Source organism: Uranotaenia lowii, chromosome 3 (genome assembly GCF_029784155.1).
Source record: "Uranotaenia lowii strain MFRU-FL chromosome 3, ASM2978415v1, whole genome shotgun sequence".
In the NCBI taxonomy this organism is placed as follows: Eukaryota; Metazoa; Arthropoda; class Insecta; order Diptera; family Culicidae; genus Uranotaenia; species Uranotaenia lowii.
The window spans coordinates 144,337,109-144,357,766 of record NC_073693.1 but is presented as its reverse complement, the minus strand read 5'-3'; the positions used below and the strand labels follow the sequence as shown (position 1 = coordinate 144,357,766).

Sequence of the window (20,658 nt, the reverse complement as noted above, 5' to 3'; positions counted from 1 at the left end):
GATCAGAGCACTCTCCGGTCATTGTAAACTCAACTATCACATGCACTACATTCAGCGTGCTGAATCTCCAGTATGTGGTAGTTGTGAATCAGATGTGGAAGATCCCTTCCATCTTATATGTAACTGTCCCTCATTTGCCAGACTACGTTTTCGTACTCTGGGATCTTACGCTTTAAGCGAATCTGAGTTTAAGAAATTAAACTTAAAAAACATTCTATCATTCCTTACCGAATGTAGAAAAGAGCTTTAATGCTAATAATCCCTAGTGGAAAGGCTTTATGCCATCTTAAATAGATTGAATTTATTTCTTCCTTTTATAGGTTTTTCAGGTTTCTCAGGTAAATGATGAAATCTTGGATAAAAAAAAGGCTAGGCACAATTTTCCCGTATGTTTGGATAACGTGCCGCTATTAAGCCTACCCCCATTCTGATACCTGATACCTGAAGTTGATGATTTGGCAAGGGATCTGTAGTTGTGGGAAGAAGACTTAGATTTTCATCTCTGGGGACACAATGAATGGAAATACTAACAAAAAAAATGTCTCCAGAAGAGGGTTTGCCATTCATTCGGTCCCACAAAGGTCCGGTGATGTTCAGGCCGGCCTGGCAAGCTGCCACTACAGCCGGGATGTCGTTAAGTGGTATAAGGAGAACAAGATCGATTTTGTTAAAAAAGTATCAATCCACCAAACTGTCCGGATTTTCGTCCCATCGAAAAATATTGGGCAGTAGTTAAGAGCAAACTGAAGAAATGTGGCAGAACCATGAAAAAACCCGCTTAAATGGAAAAGTGGTGGAACAAGATGGCGAATGAGGTTACCAGCAATACTGTGCAGAAAATGATGGGTGATATTACAAAAAAGTTCAAAAATTCATCCGAAAAGCTGACGAATGATTTTTATGTATTTTTTCCTTAAAGTGCAATAAAAACCCTACAAAATGACATTTTTACTTTTGTTGTTCGTTATTTCTTTGCGGAGAAATGATCTATTTTATCCGACCAGATTCTATGTGAAACAGACTTTATATGCCTAGACTCATCGAAAGAATTTTTAACAGGATTGTAAAACCCTAAATGTTCAATGTCGATACAACTTCTGAATTTTGCATGAAATTTTGACAAATCAGTGACGCATAAAAGCGAATCAACCCAATGTTCATGTTCGTTGAATGCGAGCTACAAAAAAGCAACAAAATTAACACGCGAGTTGCTTGATCCAACATGTTGATACAAGTGTTATCTGCAATAAAGCTCCCCGTTTTCGTCTGCGCCAAGCGAATTGGAACACACACGGGGGCTACAAAAAGGCGTCATTCAAGCTACACGTAGTCGAGATGCAGTTTTCATGGGCTTTTTTTTTATCGTAGTGTCAAAAAAAGGTTTAGAACTAAAAGCAAATTAAATACTTGCTAAAAACACAAAAAAAAACAAATTAAAGTGTATTTAGTTGGAGTTTACAATTCCTCGTCTAAAACGGTCAACGACATCTGAAAAAATCTTTGATCTCGAAATAATAACTTTTGATACTGTTTTCGATTTCGATGAATTTCATGAACTAATGTTATTTTAATGAACTATTCACCAAACTTTTCATACAAATTCGAAAATAATCACATAATTTTTCGAGGTGTACAAACGATCATATGATTAACTATACAGAGATAATACGGATTCATTCACTGGTCACTCAAAAAGCACGTGCTTTTGAGCGACTCACGCAAACAACCCAACGCGGATTCATTCATTCAGCGTTGGGGAAGTTCTTCGTTGTTTTGTTGTTTTTCTTGATCCTCCAAGTGTCTGGTTCGAGAAATTTTTGGATGATTCTTTGACTTGATGTGATTCTATGCCATGGCAATGTGTTTGATTGTTATATGTACTTGGAAACGTACTCTATAAAATCCAAACGAACTTTTCAGTTTTATGAAACTAAAAAGTATTTGGATACTATTAAAATCAACAACGATATAATCTGTTGAATTTTAATTCATTGAACCTGAGTTGATTTATCGAAGAACCAACACCTCCCAGTCTGCAGTTCAGATCTAGGCCATTGCTCCTTTTTCAGATCGGATAACACATGATCAGACGACCTATGTGAAGACCTATATTAATCATGGTGTATCAAATGACCGGTACTGGGCACCGTTTCTTTCTCACAAAAAATCATTGTATCGTAAAATTGGACACATAGTTTTTTTTATCGGAATTTCAATTCACTTCCATAAGATAACTATAAAAAAAAGATCCACCTCTGAGACGGTGCCGGCCGATGAACTTAGAGATGGTGGAGTTTGATCGAACATATAATTATGCTCTTATATGGAGGCTTACGTAGGGAGCCATCGGAATTTCAATTCTTCGTTTAGTGTAGTGGTATCGTGATTCGTAATTATTAGGAAGCGACCGAACTGTGATAAGAAAATCGGATGAGTAGCGCTAACCTTCTGATTATAGATATGTGAGCTATTTGTTGAAAAAAAAATGCGCATACTCTAATTACACTGATTTTTTTTGTTGTATTAGGTAGATCAACACGATGTTACTGTTCGCAGAATTAGATATAAAAAAACACTTCAGTGTTGACTCCACGAGTTTTCTTCGCGTCATTTAGACTTTGTAGTACGTGACCTAATCAGTCAAAAATATTTAATATTAGGGGAAGTGCACCCACCACCGTCGCGTCGTATCGGGCTGGTAAAGAAGAAGCGAGACATTCTTTCGGAGCTAGAGAAGATGGTGCTTGCTGTTATGCAGAAGGATACACTGGATGGCGACGGAAGCACTCAAGAACAGCCCCAGGATAACACCCACATATAATGTAGCAAACATCGAGTTTCTTGAAGTTGAGTTCACGGACATGTAAGCTAATGTTAGCGGAGTCTCTGGTGACATGATTCATAACGCCGCACCTTCAACAGCGTCAGGTTCCGGAGCCAATAACGGTCCGACGCCAGATGCTTTTGCTATACAGGGAACGTCTCCTCGCCCAAGAACAACTGCAACACCATCAAGAGGAAGACAACTCGGCTGAGGCCAGCGATATTCGGATACCGGAATACAAAACATGGAATCGCAGGTATTTAAATGCCTTGAAAACGTGCAAGCAGATAAAAGGGACATATTAAGCGTAAACTTGAGCTACAGGGGAAGATACTGAACATTGAGGAGAGAAAACTTGTAATCAAACAACATAAAGTGGATGCGCTGAACGCAATCAGCGAGAACATTCATAACCTGTTTAATCGCAATTAAATGTTAAAGCAGGGTGTTTGCGTTTTTGAATTTGTTAACAATTTGATGTTAAATAAATTAATAATACTGTTTTACGAGGATCAATCGGTTTATTTACACAGCAAAAAATAATGTAACGATGGACGATGTAATTTCTGGGGATTATGTATTTCTGTTGCAATAATACATCTAAATGATGTACACAACGTGAATACGTCGTGAAGTGTAATATCAAAACCTTCTATGTGATATCGCATCAAGTAGTCAATGTTTTTCTTTGTTGACGTTGGAATTTGATTTCATTTCAAAAATAAAGAAACGGATTATGGACCTCAGCTGTATTTGTTTGGCTTGTGAGTACTTCCAAAATTAATTAAAAATATAAGCAAACCCACTGCTTCAACACAAATTTCATTATTTTTCCTTTTTTAGGAAATATGGCCCATATGGATCAGCAGTACGAAACAAATTATTTGTCTCCAAACAGCCGGGTACATCAAGACAATGTAAAATTAGGTACCATTTGCGACTCAAGTTATGTGCAGGTATTTGATGTAATATAGCAATACTTTTTTTGCTGTGTAGTTCTCAGATTAAAAGAAATACCTGTAGAAAGGCTATCACTGCTTGCAGTTTTCATGTTAACGGAAATAGTTATTAACAATGTTTTCCCTTTCTCTCCTTCCTATGGCCAAAATCCCATCATTATCATTTTCATGACCAAAGTTCTCAACAGCATCATTTACATCATTACCTTCATTATTCAAATTTTCGTCCAAATTTTCTTGCACCGGGTGCTTATTGTAAACTAAGAAGTTGTGAGTTATTACCAAGCTATTGATTGTCTCACCACAAAAGTCCTTGTCATAACGTAAAAATGAGTCTTTCGAAATGCATCTGAATCTAGACTTCAGACAACCGTTGCATTGTTCCACAGAATTTCGAGCTTTACAATGGGCAGTGTTAAAGTCGGTTTCTGCTTGGTTTCTTGCCCTTGTAAATGGAACAAGAAGCTATGGCTCCGTTGGGTAACCTCCATCTCCTAGCAAATATGTATTTCTGCTTCCGGCATCATACTTTTGCATCAAATGTCGACGTACTTGGCTACGTTTCCATATAAGCGCGTCATGGGTAGATCCTCCAAATATTACGTTCACATTGAATATATACACGAAGGTTCATATCGCAAATAATCTGAACATTTTTAGAATGATATCCTTTTCTGTTCAAGTACACATGCTCTACATCTTTCGGAGGGCTCAAAATAGCTTCATGTGTACAGTCAAGAGCTGCAATCACTCCGGGGATATTAAATAGCTGGAAGAACTTTTGCTTAATTATGGCTAATTTGGCTGGTAAACGGTGGATAATGTGCAACACGAGACCCCATAGTGGTCATATCACCTCTTATTCAAAACTCCTATCTCTACCTCCCCGCCGCGGTGCCGGCTGGGATGCGAGTAACCTAAGCGCAGATCGGGTACCCAACCCCGATGGATGCTTTGGTCGCATGCAAACTGAGAAGGTGGCCGCACGCGTCTGTTCCCCAGATCAGGGGCGGCGTGCAACAACAACCGAGCGTCTGTTCTCCGGGTCAGGGGCGGCTCAAGCAGCGACTGTCTCGCAGCGAGCGGCTGAATTTATGAAATGCGGCTCCCGCCAGCTAAGTCCAAGATGGCAGCCCCATCGTGGGATAGGGACTTTAGGCTACCAACCTACTGCTCCTGATATCTTGTATTGTTACGGAAACTGAGAGAAGAAATAACCAAATTGGAACTTTGGCAACGACTTTTAGCATGAAAACACGGACTAGAATTGGAACTTGGAATGTTTTGACCCTTGCCCAGCCAGGTTAGCTGGCTCAACTTGCTAGAGAAGCTAGCCGCCTCAAGCTAGAGATATTGGGACTGAGCGAAGTCCGTTGGCCTAACACTGGAGAACACAAGACACAGTCCGGGCAAGTTACTGCTTTACTCTGGCATACGAGGAGAACATGCTACTCGGGAACGAGGAGTTAGTTTCCTGTTAAGCCCGCAGGCCCATGCGTCCCTTATTAGATGGGAACCGATCAACGAAAGAATAATCGTAGCCAGATTCAGAACACGGGTTAGAAACCTTACAATGGTCCAGTGTTATGCGCCAACTGACGTTGCCGATTTGCAGGAGAAAGAGCAGTTTTACAGTGAATTGAACAGCGTGGTAGAGAGAATTCCGAAGGGTGACATTCAAATCCATTTGGGCGACTTCAACGCAAAGATTGGCTCCGACAATCAGGACCTTGAGCGCATCATGGGGCGCCATGGCCTAGGACAGATGAGCGAAAACGGAGAGTTGTTTGTAGAATTTTGTGGCAACAACAACATGATGATCGGTGGATCGCTCTTCCCCCATCGACCAGCACATAAGGTCACTTGGGTATCCCGAGATGGCCGAACAGAAAATCAAATTGACCACATCTGCATCAGTCGAAAATGGAGAAGGAGCCTTCTTGATGTCCGCAACGAACGAAGCGCAGACATTGCATCTGACCATCACCTCGTCCTTGGCGAGATACGACTGAGAGTTGCGCGTGTCCAACGGCGCGAGGAGAAAGTCGGGTGTCGATACGACGTCCGCCGGTTGGAGAATCCATAGGTGAAAAGGGCATACGTTGAACAGCTAAAATCCCGAGCCTCGGAGCTGCCGACAGACGGAACAGTCGAAGAACAGTGGTGTGGAATCAAGAATGCCTTTATCACGACGAGCCATGGTACTCTCGGTAAAGTTTGTGGAAGAAGAAGTGAATGGATGTCGGATGAAACTTGACGGATGGTCGATGATCGGAGAAAGGCGAAAGTCGGAATTGAGCAGGCATGTACCGGGTCAGCCAAAGCAGCCGCCCGCTAACGATATGCGGAGCTGGAAAAGGCAGTTAAACGAGCTTGTAGACGAGACAAGAGAGCCTGGACAAACTCCCTAGCCGAAGAGGGAGAAAGAGCCGCCGCCATTGGAGATATCCGATTATTATATGATATTCCTCGCCGCCTTAGTGGTGCAAGGACTAATGCAAGAATAATGTGAAAGACCGAGCAGGTCAGCTGCTGACAGATCGAACAAATCAGCTCAAGCTATGGACTGAGCATTTTGAACAACTTTTCCGAGTTACAAATAGCGATGGCCAACAGAACCCGCAGCTCGAGGCGCCCACAGTAAGTCGTATTAATGGCGTCAACTCGGAAGCGCCCTCGCTGGCTGAAATAGAAGCGGCAATCAAAAACATGAAATCCAACAAAGCGCCTGGAATCGATTGCATTCCTGCTGAAATGCTGAAAGCCGACCCTGCCCTGTCAGCACAAATGTTGCACCGTCTTTTCGCTGACATCTGGGATACTGCAACATTCCCGGCCGACTGGATGCAGGGTATCCTCAAAAAGGTCCCGAAGAAAGGAGACCTGACAGAGTGTGGTAACTGGCGAGGCATAACGTTGATCTGTACAACCCTCAAAGTACTCTGCAAAGTGATCCTGAACAGGATCCAGGAGAAAATCGACGCTACACTCCGACGGCAACAAGCTGGATTCCGATCCGGACGATCATGTGTGGACCACATCATAACGCTACGAATAATACTGGAACAAATCAACGAATTCCAGGACTCTCTTTTGCTGGTGTTCGTTGATTTCGAAAAAGCATTTGACCGACTGAACCACGAAAACATCTGGGCTGCTCTTAGACGACGAGGGGTCCCAGAGAAACAAGTCCATCTCATCGAAGCACAGTACGAGGCATTTTTGTGCAAGGTCTTGCACGACGGTGTCTTGTCCGAACCTATTCCGGTAACTGCTGGAATGAGACAAGGATGTATTTTGTCACCGCTGCTTTTTCTCATCGTTATGGATGAGATTCTGACTGGATCGATTGACTGTAGACCAAACCGAGGATTGCCGTGGAATCCTTCAGCAATTGAGCAACTGAACGACCTTGACCTGGCTGATGATACTGTTTTGCTCGCCCAAACACAACCGGACATGCAGAGCAAACTCGACGACCTCACCGAAAGCTCCAAGGCAGCAGGTCTCAAAATCAATGTCGGAAAGACCAAGTCGATGGAAATCAATACACAAAATCGTTCCAATTTCGTAGTAGCTGAACACCAGGTTGAGACAGTGGAGTGTTTCCAGTATCTTGATAGCCAGATTACGCCTGATGGTGGTACCAAGAAGGACATCGAAACCCGGATCAGAATAGCCCGATTTGCGTTTGCGAGTCTCCGAAACATCTGGCGCTCACGCCAGATCTCTCTACGAACTAAGATCCGAATCTTCAACTCAAACGTCAAATCTGTATTGCTGTACGGGTGTGAAACTTGGTGCACATATGCCGTGACGACGCGAAAACTGCAAGTATTTGTAAACCGCTGCCTGCGGAACATCATCCGCGCTTGGTGGCCTGGCAACTGGATCTCAAACGTTGAACTTCATCGCCGGTGTCATCAAAGGGCGCTAGAAATCGAGATTCGGGAACGTAAGTGGAGATGGATTGGTCACACGCTGCGAAGAGATGAAAACGAGATTTGCAGAGAGGCGCTTGACTGGAATCCAGATGGGCATCGAAGAAGAGGCAGGCCAAAAGCTCGTGGCGGCGAAGTCTAGCCGCTGAAATCCGCACAGTTGACGAGAACCTTGGCTGGCAGTAAGTGAAGACGCTGGCTCCAGATCGCCAGCAGTGGAGATCTTTTATCTCAGCCCTATGCGTCGGTCAATCGGCGCTGGACCCTTAGGTAGGTAGGTATGGCTAATTCTGCATCATTTGTTGGAAAAACGACAAATTCTCCCAGCAGATATATTTTCATTGCACCAATAACGTTCTTCAAAATACAAAGACATGTTGGTTGTGAAACTGCCAGTAAGTTGTCTTGTCCGACTGTCACTTAATGGCAACCTGAAATATGTTATAGTTGTACATTCGAAAGTATCATACTTATTAATTTAGATTAATTAGGTTTAATCGATTACCTGAGCCAAGATATCGCAATGTTGTTAGAACTTGTAAATGTACCGGAATGGTTGTGGTTCTTTCATCCTTCAATGGGATAGCGTTCAATGGTTGATCCAATAAGTAAATAAACTTCTCAGCCAAACATTATGGCATTCGAAAGAGTTTTTCGAAATTTCCATCCGAAATACAAAATGGATTACCAATATCTCCCAAATAACGACGATGCCGAAGTAGTTCGATTTTCTTGGCGTTTATACCACTTCTTTTTTGCATATTAATATGATACAATCATTTGCTCCATTATTTTCAAGTTTTAATAGGTATTAACGTTTATTTTAACAAAAATCCTCACTAAATAGAAATGTCTTTTTGAATTTCCGAAGCAAAAATGCCGAAGAATTTAAAAATCTCGTTTTCTATTTCAAACGTCAAAAAAATGTCTTCTTTGAATTGACCGGAATGTCAATCTAAGAAAATTTCGCAAACGAAAAAAATCCAAAGAGATTGAAAATCATGTTTTCTTTTTTAAACGTCAAAAAATATCTGCTTTAAATTCACCGGAATTCCAAGATAATATAATTTTAAAAACGTCTTCAATCTTTTCTTTTTTTCACGACATTTTTTGCCCGGAATTCGGCTGCTGGTACCAAGATTGCCGAAATTTCAGAAAAATCTATAAATTTACAGAATTTGGGCAAATTTCCATCACAGAATCTGTTTCACAGAACACAGAATTTTAGAAATATAAACAGATTTAACAGAATGTTAAAATTTGCATAATTTGGTTTACGTAAATATAAACTTTTGATTTTGAAATTCGAAATGGAAAAGATGATAAGAATAATAATGTAAATTGACTTTTATCAAGTAAAATGTAAAAAAGAAGCAATGTGACATGATTTTTGGATAAAATCACAGAAAATCAGAATTTTTTTCGTCAAAACACAGAATTTTTTTTTCGGCAACCTTGCCTAATACGACAATAAGGGAACATGAATGTGAAAAATGAATCATTATTAGGCTCAAAAGCACATAATGGATTTATCTGTTTCCTGCATAGTTTCGTAAAAAAATATTAGAAATATAGTTCAATGAATAAATTTCAGTATTGAAACCAACATGGAAGGCAATTCTATTGAAGTAATGAAAACAGCATCCTTAAGCCGTTGTCTCAGGGGCCTCTACCCTAGTAACAAAAATGCATGTTCTGTAACATGTAAATACCACGATGCAGAAAAAAAATCTAAGAATTTCAAGCCATTCAGACGTGATGATATAAATCACGATATGGGAATTTTTTGGCCTCAATATTATTAAAATTTTGGAAAAGTGCGCCCCGGCCCAGTTGCGTGGATTTATTCACTCTATTTTCCAATTAAATAAAATGTGTTTTAAAAGTTATTTATTGATGCGTTAAAACAAAATTTTTTGAGCAAGTATTATAAAAAGAATCATGAAGGGTCATATGAAAGAAAGTTTTTTAAGTAGAATTCAAAGCTACACAAAAATTAAGTGAAACTCAAATCATTGGATATCTGTCTGCTGCGTCAAAATGTTCGAAGCAGTGTCTCTCATTAATAGTGATGAATATCACCCTGTAAAAAGATACCCCATTTTTGAAGTCTAATAACTTTTTTATCATAAGTCAAAATGAAATGCAGTCTTCGGATGAAATATTTGTCATAGTCAAGGCTTTAAGAAAAAACCGAAGAGGACCAACGTTAGACTCGAGTGCGGTTGCGTTTTTCGTCACGGTCGCGTTTTGCTTCGTTATTCTTAGAAAATTATTTTCCCACGCGTTTTTTGGAGCTGCAAAATTAAAATTCTTTAAGTTGAATAATATAAAGTGAACGTGATTGTATTTTAGTTGAAGATTCGTTGTTTGATAACCATGTATTGCAGTGGAAAGTTTAATTTTTATCAGTTGTTGTGTGAAGATGTGAACTGTAAGTGGGATTGAAAAAGGGCCTCTGATTGCAAATAGATTTGGTTTACTAATTTCTAATGATAAGTAGGTATTTCAATTAATCTGGAGATAATAAGCTAAAAAAAGTGATCGACGCGAGTAATAAAGGTTGAAGTGTCGATGTATTAACATCAGTATGCGTAAACTCATGCGGAAACCATATTTTGCTAATTTTGTTTGTTGGCATGTGAGGAGGAATTAATAGAACCGTGCACTAAGTTTTACGTTTGATCCCTGATGATTAGCCTAAATACCGATCTGAGGCCACAGGTTAACGGTGAATATTCGTGAAAATGTCGGTGAAAAGGGCGCTTCTCTGCAATGGTGATGGAACCTTCGCAGAATTGCAACGATTGCTACGATTTCCAGCCAATTCCTTAAAGAAGAACAACAGAAGTTCCGGTGTTCATGGCTCGAATAAATCATGCAGCTAAGTCCTTGTTTTGAAATATTTTTTTTTAGTAAATCTTGAATGATGTAGATTACATAACATAGATATGTAATATTTTATAAAATTATATTTTATTTATTTATTTATGATAACCATTCATATATGTAAATAAATCGGCAGGGTGAATGGTTGAAAACGTGTTTGTTGGTCATAATGAATTGAAATATTAAATTTTCACTATAAAATTTTTCAAAAAGTAAATTTTGAAAGGTTTTGTGGCTGTTATTACTAGGGTAAGTGTACCTAAGACAACGGCTTAAGGAAGCTTTTTTCATTAATTCAATAGAAATGCCTTGCATGTTGATTTGAAACTGATATTTATTCATTAAACTTTATTTCGAATACTGTTTTGTGAAACTATGTAGGAAATAGATCAATCCATTACGTACTTTTGAGTCAATTTATGATTTAATTCCGTCGTACAAGGAGACCGGAATTGTCTCAATTTATTCCACCCTCTTCAGAAATACATTTAAAATTTTGCGGTTGCGGTACATGCAATAAGCATCAGCTTACATCCAACGGATCAACCGCGCAGGATAACAGCAGAAGTTCTCTCGAGTAACCAGTCGCAATAAGCTATAAACCTAGGATAGCTTTATTCTAAACAGGTCTACCATTGCTTGGCTAATGCATCTGCAGGCAGCAAAGTATAATACCTTCTATTCAATTCTACCGAAATTGTCTCGAACTATTCCTCCCTCATGAGGGATAGATTTGAAATTTTGCGGTTGCGGTTCATACAAATGCGATTATTTACTTCGCACGGATCAACCGCGCAGGATAACTGCAAAGTTCGAATGAGATCTGAGTCGCAATAAATGGACTTGCCAAGAAATCCCAAGGTAGCGTTTTTGTATCTAGGTACCATTGCTTGGCTAAGGCAATTGCAGGCAGCACAATATTAGACCTTACAAATTGAATCCACCCTGCAAATGTATTTTGTACCAACACACTCTCCAACGGACTGGGCTGCCATGATCCAGGAATTGTCCGTAAAATAAGATTTTATAACATTCAAACAGACATTTTTCACAAATTACATGGCACAAATTTACAAAGTAATTGCATATATTTAAAGAACATCAACATTTTTAATAGTACTATATGTTTTTCTACGCAATGAGACTGAATAGTAAGACATTTGAGGAGAGGCAGAATCACACTTGCGTTTTGTCAACATGTGTATTTATATGCATGTGGGAACCCTGGCGAAGGATATCGACACAAAGCAAAGCCACGTTGATGCGTGTAATGCGCATTAGACTGGTTCAGCTCATCTATTCAAGTTTTTTTGCGAGCGATAAAAGTTTTTGCAAGAATGTTTTTTTTTTCGGAAATTGACGCTTCGTTATACTAACATTTCGTTGTTTGGGTTCAAATTTTTGGGAAATGACGTAGAGTAATCCAACTGAAATTGAACTTTCCGACTTTTTTCATTCAAATTGTAATATGTCAAAAACGACAAAACATCTTTTGTTGAAAATTTACTGAGAATTTATAAAAATGCAGCAAACATGAGTCAAGTATAAAAACTTATATGGTAGAAATCAGAATATAAGCGGGTTTGATTTTGTCGAATTTTGAACGACTATATGTACAAAAAATCATATCTACCGATTTTTTATCCAAACTTGTATTGAGATTCAAACCAGAGACTCATGAACTCTTATTTCAAAGTTTAAATGATTCATTCAACCAAATTCTCTTGTCATTTTGGCCTTCAACGGGAATTTTTTTCATTGTTTTTTCATGCATCGTAAAGATTCAATAAAAATCGAGGTTTTCGGTCCAGGAATTGAAATTTTTCCTCGAGTTGATCCCCATTTAGAGAATTTCTGAAAACTGGAGAAGTTTTAGTTTTAGTTTTCATGGATCTCTCAGTGACCATTCTGTAGAGCAAAGCGTTTGGTCTTATGTGCGATATTGCAGTTTGAATGCAAGAAGCTTAAAAAGTCTAATTTTCAAATAATTGATGTATCTCAAGTTTCAAACACTTGAGAAAGGTTTAGTGTCATCAGATAATAGAACCAAAAATAATCAAATATTAAAATATGAAATAATTTTGAAGAAACAGTTTCATTGGAGTTGAACGTTAGAAATGTGTAAAGTTGGAGATATTCTTGCGTGCACTCAAACGTTTATTAAATTATGTACGATACTGTTAGTAAATAATTTGTGAAACACCAACCACTAAGCTAAAAAATCCATCAATTCTTTGTTCATTTGAAACCATGCATTATAAGCAATGCTGAATACATTCAAGTAATTTATCAATATAAATAGACTTTTTGCACTTATCTCCCAGCGCATCAAGTTCCTAGCTTCAAAATAAACAAAATTACTGTATTGTGTTGTGATTACTTGGAAATCCATTATGTTTATTTTCTATGAGTCCGACTGTGTTCAGCAAAAAATAGTAAAAATGAACTGGTCTAATTCCAATTCTTGCAAAACGGTTCCCTATTCCTGTAGCAAAATTACGACGAATTATGGGGCCCGAACCAGGGATGCCAGGTGTTGAGGATAAAAAATCTGGGCAATTTAGAAAAAAAGTCTGTACGTGTCTGTGCACAAGGAAGATCGTAAATTTGGTACTGAACAAGAGTGGGGGGGGGGAGGGGGGGGAGGGTGGTTTGTATTCGGGTTATTTTCAAGTTGAGAACTATATAACTAACACTGTTTCCTACCACGTACCATGCCAGTCTTATTAAAAAAAAGGTTTAATGAATGATTGGACAAATACCCATGAATACAAGCGAGATTTACAGTCTAATCTGGCACTTACGGATCAAATTCGATACATGAATATCGATTTCATCACTCAATTTTGAAAGTCTGTAAAATCTGGGCACTCTAGGCAAACATCTGGGCAAAATCTGTGTCTGACCAATATCTGGACGAAGGGTCAAAAGTCTTGGTTTTACAGACAAATCTGGGCACCTGGCAACCCAGGCCCGAACGATTCGATTTCAATCGAATATTTACAAATTTATATAGTTCAGATTAGTTTGAAATCATTTTTCTAATTTTATTTCAACACTTTTCTGTCGAATTTTATGATTTTTATCGTTATATGCATTGACAGGAAGCGATAAAATAAAGAAACACGTTGGGGGAATCACTAAGTTCGTTTTACAATATGGCGGAGTGCATCAATAATTCAATTCACTTCGCGATTTCAATATCAAATAAATTAAGAAATAGTTTTAAAAGTTACAAATTTGTGATAGAAAATAAATTCACAAGCTTAAGTTTATCATGTGAAGTAGCCAATTAAAGTGGAAAGTGATTTTTCGGCTCTAAAACATGCATTCTTGAATTGCGACGAATCAGAGGGATACGACGGAGGAGGGTACACCTACCCTAATTAGGTAATTTTTTCTTTAATTTTTATTTTCAAGAGCGAGTAACGGCGAAATGCTTAATCTAGAAATTGTAGAACCTATTCAAGAAAAACCAGAAAAAAATAAATTCAGTTTTATAGAATGTATATAAATACTTATAATAAAGTTTTAAGAGTGGTTGGCTAAAAATGATAGGATTTGTATCACTGATTTATGAGAATCTTTTGAATTTGTTATTTTCATAGTGAAAAGACTGAATTTTTAATTCATATTTTATATTTCACTTGTTTGGGATTCAATTTTTTTCCCAGAATTCAAGTGTAACGAAATTAACGACTTTTACCTTATTTAATTAAAAAAAATATATTTTAAACATATTTTTCATATAAAATTCAAACATTTATTTAACAACTTTATCTTCGACGGAAGTTAAAAAATAATAATCATCGGCATGTGCTCATTAACGGTCTATAGATTTTTTTTAGTTGCTTTTGCTTTTTTCGCAGGTTTAAGTCTTTGAGAAACATTAGAGAGAATATAATATTAATAAAAAAAACCTTTATAATATACGTAAAAATTGTTGACTAGTACTCTATGATAACTGAAAATCTATAGTAGTAAAATTGGAGAAATTAATTCAATTAGAGAAAAGCTTCGCGGGCTTATCTATGTTAATCTTAAGTTGTTCACGTCATTTATCCAGTCTGTAAAGCCTAAATCGGCTAAGACGGTGTATGTCTTTAAAAAAAAATGCATCAAAATACAAATCAAAGATTCATCTTTAAATCTTGTTTCCATATGCCGGAATATGATTGTTTCACATCACGCGCTTGTTATTTTCAATATTTAATCCATCCAAACATTAATTTTTATAACTTTAGGTAGTAGAATTTTTTGTTGTATTTTTTACCCTTAAATATTTGCAGACTCTTATGCTTTTAAATTAAAAACAATTTCCACAGACAAAATGTAAATAGTTAATTCGAACAAAACCAAAAATTACTGCAATTGGTGCTTTATGCGTAATGACATAATGAATAGATCAAAAACTATAAATTTTCAAACCCTTTCATTTGATTATTCATTAAAAACAAAGTTTGTTGCAACTTATCCCTTATTCTTAGTTGGGTTGAAACCAATATTTTTTTCTGACTACGTCAATTTGATGTCCCTTCAACCTTAAAACTTTTGATGTACAAGCGGTATGATTATCTGTGGACATTAAGTTTAAAGAAGCTATTGAAGTTGAAAAGTGATGCAGGATGCCCCAGTTGAATGATAAGTATGAATTATTAATTTTTACTAAAAATGGATTAAGTTTGAAATTTCCTCACACCATATCACCAACGTTGATTGACAAAATCTGGGAAAATATTCGACGAAATCTACCAAAGCTTTAAACAATGCTGTTCTTCTGTATAACTAAAGTGTTATTCAATAACTCATTAAGTGATATTATTCTCAATCAGTTTAATCTGTATTTTTGAAAGCTTAACAAAAACAACTAAAAAATAAAACTCACCAAAATCAGTGCAGCAGCCGATAGTTGCCAGTCTTTTTTCTGTATTTCCAAGCGTTGAATAAACTAGTTGATGCTTATCCTAGTGCTGATCTTTGGAACAAAAAGTTGAACTTGTTTCCCACAACAATAAGCTACTAAGTACATCCGGAGAGTGACTTCACAGTACAACAAACCAGACTCAGCTCGCTAAGTAGCTTTAAATTGACACCAGGAAATCAGTGGGGAAAAACAACCAACGTAATGGTAGGTATAACGCAACTTTGCACACTTTCACAAACTGAGGAGACACTCTTTTCCGCTTTTCGATTGGATTCAGCTATGCGCAGCTGGTCTAAATTACACTACAGGGAAAATATCGTGTTCAACTTTTAGCACCAATAAAAGGCTCCGGTAGCGATGTGTAGGAGAAATTACCACCTTTTCAGCAAAATCGGGATCAAGGAACTGAACGGTTGTTCTGCACTTGAAACTTGTCAACTGAGCTGAAACAATTATCTTCTAGTAACAACTGCTTGGACCAGGCTGAAGGTTATTCAAAGTGGTAGATTTCGCAGCGAATTGGTCAAGTACGCGACTTGCATTAAGAGCTATGTGCTCTGCTCTGAGCGAAAGGAGTGATTCTTTCCGTTTTTTTTTTTCGCTGCAGTTGTACTTGGTTAGGTTGCTCAACCTTTTAAGATAGCGGCCGCGTGGATGTTTTCTACTCGCGACGCTCAGCAAAGTCGCGACCGTCGGGGACGAAACTCACAAAATGAATGAATCGAATCAGTTAAACGTATACACTACGAACCCCACATTACTGGTTGAGCGATGGCAGCGATGACGAAGATCATCTCCACACATGTTTTTACGACGACGACAACTTCCCTAGAGGCGTATGACACCTACCACGCTGCTTCAAAATGAACTCTTCCACAAACATTAATGATAGTAGATCGGACGGTGGTGATCATCCTCCGTGAGATAGTATGGTGTTGTTGAGTTACGTCTGATAAAGTCAACCTTTTAAGAACCTCAATCGTTATTCTGAAATTTATAAAACGTTTTTAAGAACCGGAAAATACTGAAAAAAAGAAGTTTCAGAAATATGGTGATTTGCCAATTGTTGAACAGCTAAGCACATGATTTTGGTTTTACGCTGTATTTTAGTCAATCCAATCGAATTCACTCGATTTTTTTGTCGATTGCACTCATACAGGATTGGTCAACAAGATCCAGAAGTTCAAGTGATCGAAAAAAGTGACATAAAAATTTAAAAAATCATTCAAAACACTTGTCTGTGCCTAATAGTTGCATAGGCAAAATTTACATCGTGCCTAATGTTGTCCGATTTTTTCCAATGGCTGAACATTTTAAAAACCTTCTTAAGGCTCAGCCATTATATATTCAAAGAGGCTGATATTTTTTACGGAAACTTATTATGAGAACTTCTAGTTCAAATGAAATCCAATTTGGAGGCGGCCCTTTTTGAGGGGGGTCTTCCATATAAATCGTTCAATACACAAGGGGAAAATTCGGACCCAAAATCTAAAAAAAACACGAAGCCGCCAGTTTGAAAGTCTGGAATATCATTTTTCACACGTGAAATTTCCTCAGAAAATCAAATCTACCGCTGAATTTAACCGGACCCATCTGAGTGAAGTGTTATTTGACCTCATTTACCCAGTATTGAGCTTTTTCTTTATATAGGACTGTTGGTAGGACAACATAAAATTTTGTTCCATTGAAATCCCATAGAAGGAACTGAAAGGAATTAAAAACATTTTCAAAGTACCCATTTACAGGTGAAAGGATAAAAGGACGCGATCTGTTTTGTCCCCTCTACCCCTATGAAGAAAATGGGATTTAATAAAATAATTGCTTTGAGACTCACTTGGAAGTCGATCGATATTTACATAATGAATATCAATTCAATGCTTAAAAATAGACTCAACCACGCCCAAAATTTCAGATCGTTCGTCTGATTTATTGAATATATCTTTTCAAAAATTAATTGATTTTGAATATCTTTTTCATGAAAGTGGGATCATTTGTAATAAATGTAACCCCTGAAGAATGTCATAAAATTTCAAGAAACATTCATTTCACATTGCAATCCTTCCAAACAATTTCCGGCTGAAAAACTGTTTTGATCAAATAAAGTTTCAAGAAGTTATGACTGTTTATTTTTCTGTTGACATGAAATACAGTTCTTCTAGATTTCTCGTCTCGAAACTTGAGAAACAGGATGCTGGAGCTTTCAATAATTTCATGACATGGTTTTGCGAAGGTTTTATAAATCAACAAACTCATTGGCTATGAAAAGCAGTTAATTGCTATTTTTTATCTCCATCCTACGGTTGAACAGCTTTCAAATTAGCATACAAAATCACTAAGAATTTAAATTTTTATTTAGAATTTTTTGTATGAAAGCGAATTTCATTTCTGAAGTATAAGTTAGGATTTGTTTTTGTTCACATGAAATGTATTGCAAGAACCAAAAAAATATTTCAAAAATCAAAAATTATGTTTTTGAATTTTTAGTACATCTCTGGTGATTTTTGAATGAAAATTTTCAATTCCCGTACAAATCAAAACACGTTGCGCTAATTCAGGATTAATTATTGAGTCCTGAATTCTCAAAAATCAAGGTGTTAAAATTGTCCAACAAACGATTCGTAAAGAAACCCGATACTAAAAATGCTTTGTTCTGACGCAAAACCTTATTTGCCGTAGAAGGAATCTTAAGGTTTTGTTTAACAATTAGCACAAAAATTGTGCGAAAAAAACAAGACAAATTGAAACTGTGGGTAGATGCATATTTTACAGCAGAAAATATCGTAAAACGCCTCAATTCATCAGTAAACATTGCCATTATTAATCCAAGATTGCGTCTTCCGCTTTTCTTTTCAAAGCTGTAAATAAGTAAAAATTTCATGAAACATCCTCAATACGGGTATTGTGTGAAAGGGTTAAACAAGTAGACGTTGAATTTCGTAGTCCGTTTGAATTTCAAGATGGCGGCAATCGCTCAACTTGAAATGCTGTAAATGACGGAAAATCGCACGAAACCCCCGAAGGTTATTAGTTGAGAGGCCTCAACGAGTAGACGTCGAATTTTGCAATCTGACGCCATCTTGAAGTCTAAGATGGCGGCTACCGTTCAACTTGAAAATGCTGAATGAAAATGTGAACTCTCGGAATATCGGTATCAGTTGCAATGTTCCGAAAATCAATCATTTTCAGTCACTGAGCTATGCTTTACTACATTCTGAGCCAAAAAATCAAAGCAGTCAATTTTTCTTTCTTCATCCAAAACATAAAAACAATCATGCATGACAACGCCGTTCCTGTATTTGGAACACTCTTGCAAAACATGATGCGGTAAAGAAGGACGCAGACTATCAGCTATGAACGTCTCGATGATGATAGCTTTCCTTGATGATGAACCTTCTAGGATCACCACTGATATGTATCAGTTTTTAGCGATCTGTGGAGGCTATCAGTTGATTTTTTTATTTCCGCTTTGCGTAGAAGGACAAATCATTACTAGGTAACAGCAATGAACTGTCCAGCATGTGCTAAGACTTTTTTTAAACATGAAACATGAAGCATTTCTTAAGATTTTACTCGACTTTTATTCGACTCAAATATGTCGATTACCTTTGAAGAGCCACGTGACGAACGGTAACCCCCCGGGCATGGTATATTTTGTTGTATCTAGTTAGTGGTGATGTTCGACAAATATTCAATGGAAACCATCACCATGTGCGTATTACAGCACTCGGAGCTTAACGTTTTCTAGCTTAAAACGAATTTTAAATTGCTTTTCCTGAGCGATTTTCCGAACATTGCATTGATCAGTTGAAAAAGCCAAACTATAAAAAGTCGAATTTCGCTATCTGGCGAAATTCATCTTCAAATCCAAGATAACGGATTCCGCTGAGTTCTAAATGCTGTAAACCAATGAAATTAATGAACTTCTTACAATAAATGAGAAAAGGGTGAAAAGGCTTAACTAGAAGAAGTCAAATTTCGCTATCTAAAGCATGGATCATCATAAATCTGGACGCATTCAAAAGAGTCTATCTCGGAGCTATGTTCACGAATTAAAAATGTTTTGTACTCAAAATGTAGCGTTTTTATAACACTTTAAAGGGTAGACAATGTGCAACTCGAGACCCGATACACCCAACCTTCGGGTAGTGGTCATATCACCTCTTGTCTGCGACTCCGATTCTCTACCTCCCCGTGGTGCTAGCTGGGGTGCGAGCAACCTTAGCGGAGATCGGATACCCAACCCCGGTGGATGCTTTGGTCGCATGCAAACTGAGTTAAGGGGCTTCGTACGCGTCTGTTCTCCATGTCAGGGGCGGCGTGCGGAGTGCAACAACGTCCTGGTGGTGTTCGGGACCCTAAACAGCAACATCACGACGGTCCTCCTGCGAGATAGTGGGCTTAGCTTCGGGCCTTGCGAGCCCGTGACTACAAAAAAAACATAAGCAACGAACAACGAGCAACGAACAACAAATTTCGGATGGAAATCGGCTAAGACCCACGCGACGAAAAGGGACTAGCTATTGGAAACTTGGAACATGGAACTGCCGATCTCTAAATTTTGTGGGCAGTACCCACGTGCTCTCCAACGAATTGAAGAGCCGCAAATTCGACATCGTAGCGCTGCAGGAGGTATGCTGGAAGGGCTCCACGGTACGAACGTACCCAGATGGTCGTGCCATCTACCAGAGCTGCGGCAACACACACGAGCTTGATCGGGTGGTGGCCGATCAACTCACGAATGTGCCGGTTGAGAATCAAGGGCCGGTTCTTCAACATCAGCATCCTCAACGTGCACAGCCCTCACCTCGGAAGTACCGGTGACGACAAAGACGAATTTTAAGCGCAGCTGGAGCGTGAATACGACCGTTGCCCAAAACATGATATCAAGATCGTCATCGGGGATTTTAATGCTCAGGTCGGCCAGGAGGAGGAATTCAAACCGACAATTGGAAGGTTCAGCGCGCACCAGCTGACCAACGAAAACGGCCTCAGACTTATTGATTTCGCCGCCTCCAAACGAATGGCCGTACGTAGTACCTTTTTCCAGCACCGCCTTCCACACAAGTCCAAGTGTACTTGGTGTACTAACAAGATCACCGTACCAAACGAAATCACAGATCG

At 38.2% G+C, this 20,658-nt stretch overlaps 1 long non-coding RNA gene across 2 annotated transcripts in view; it reads right to left on the bottom strand.

Moving 5' to 3' along the window:
• LOC129756627 (uncharacterized) overlaps positions 1-16,234 on the bottom strand; it is a 33,042-nt gene extending 16,808 nt beyond the window's left edge. For both annotated transcript variants that reach the window (XR_008739504.1, XR_008739503.1), the window contains exon 1: positions 15,499-16,234. This is a non-coding gene — a long non-coding RNA (uncharacterized LOC129756627). The remainder of the gene's footprint in view (positions 1-15,498) is intronic.
• Positions 16,235-20,658: the final 4,424 nt, after the last annotated feature.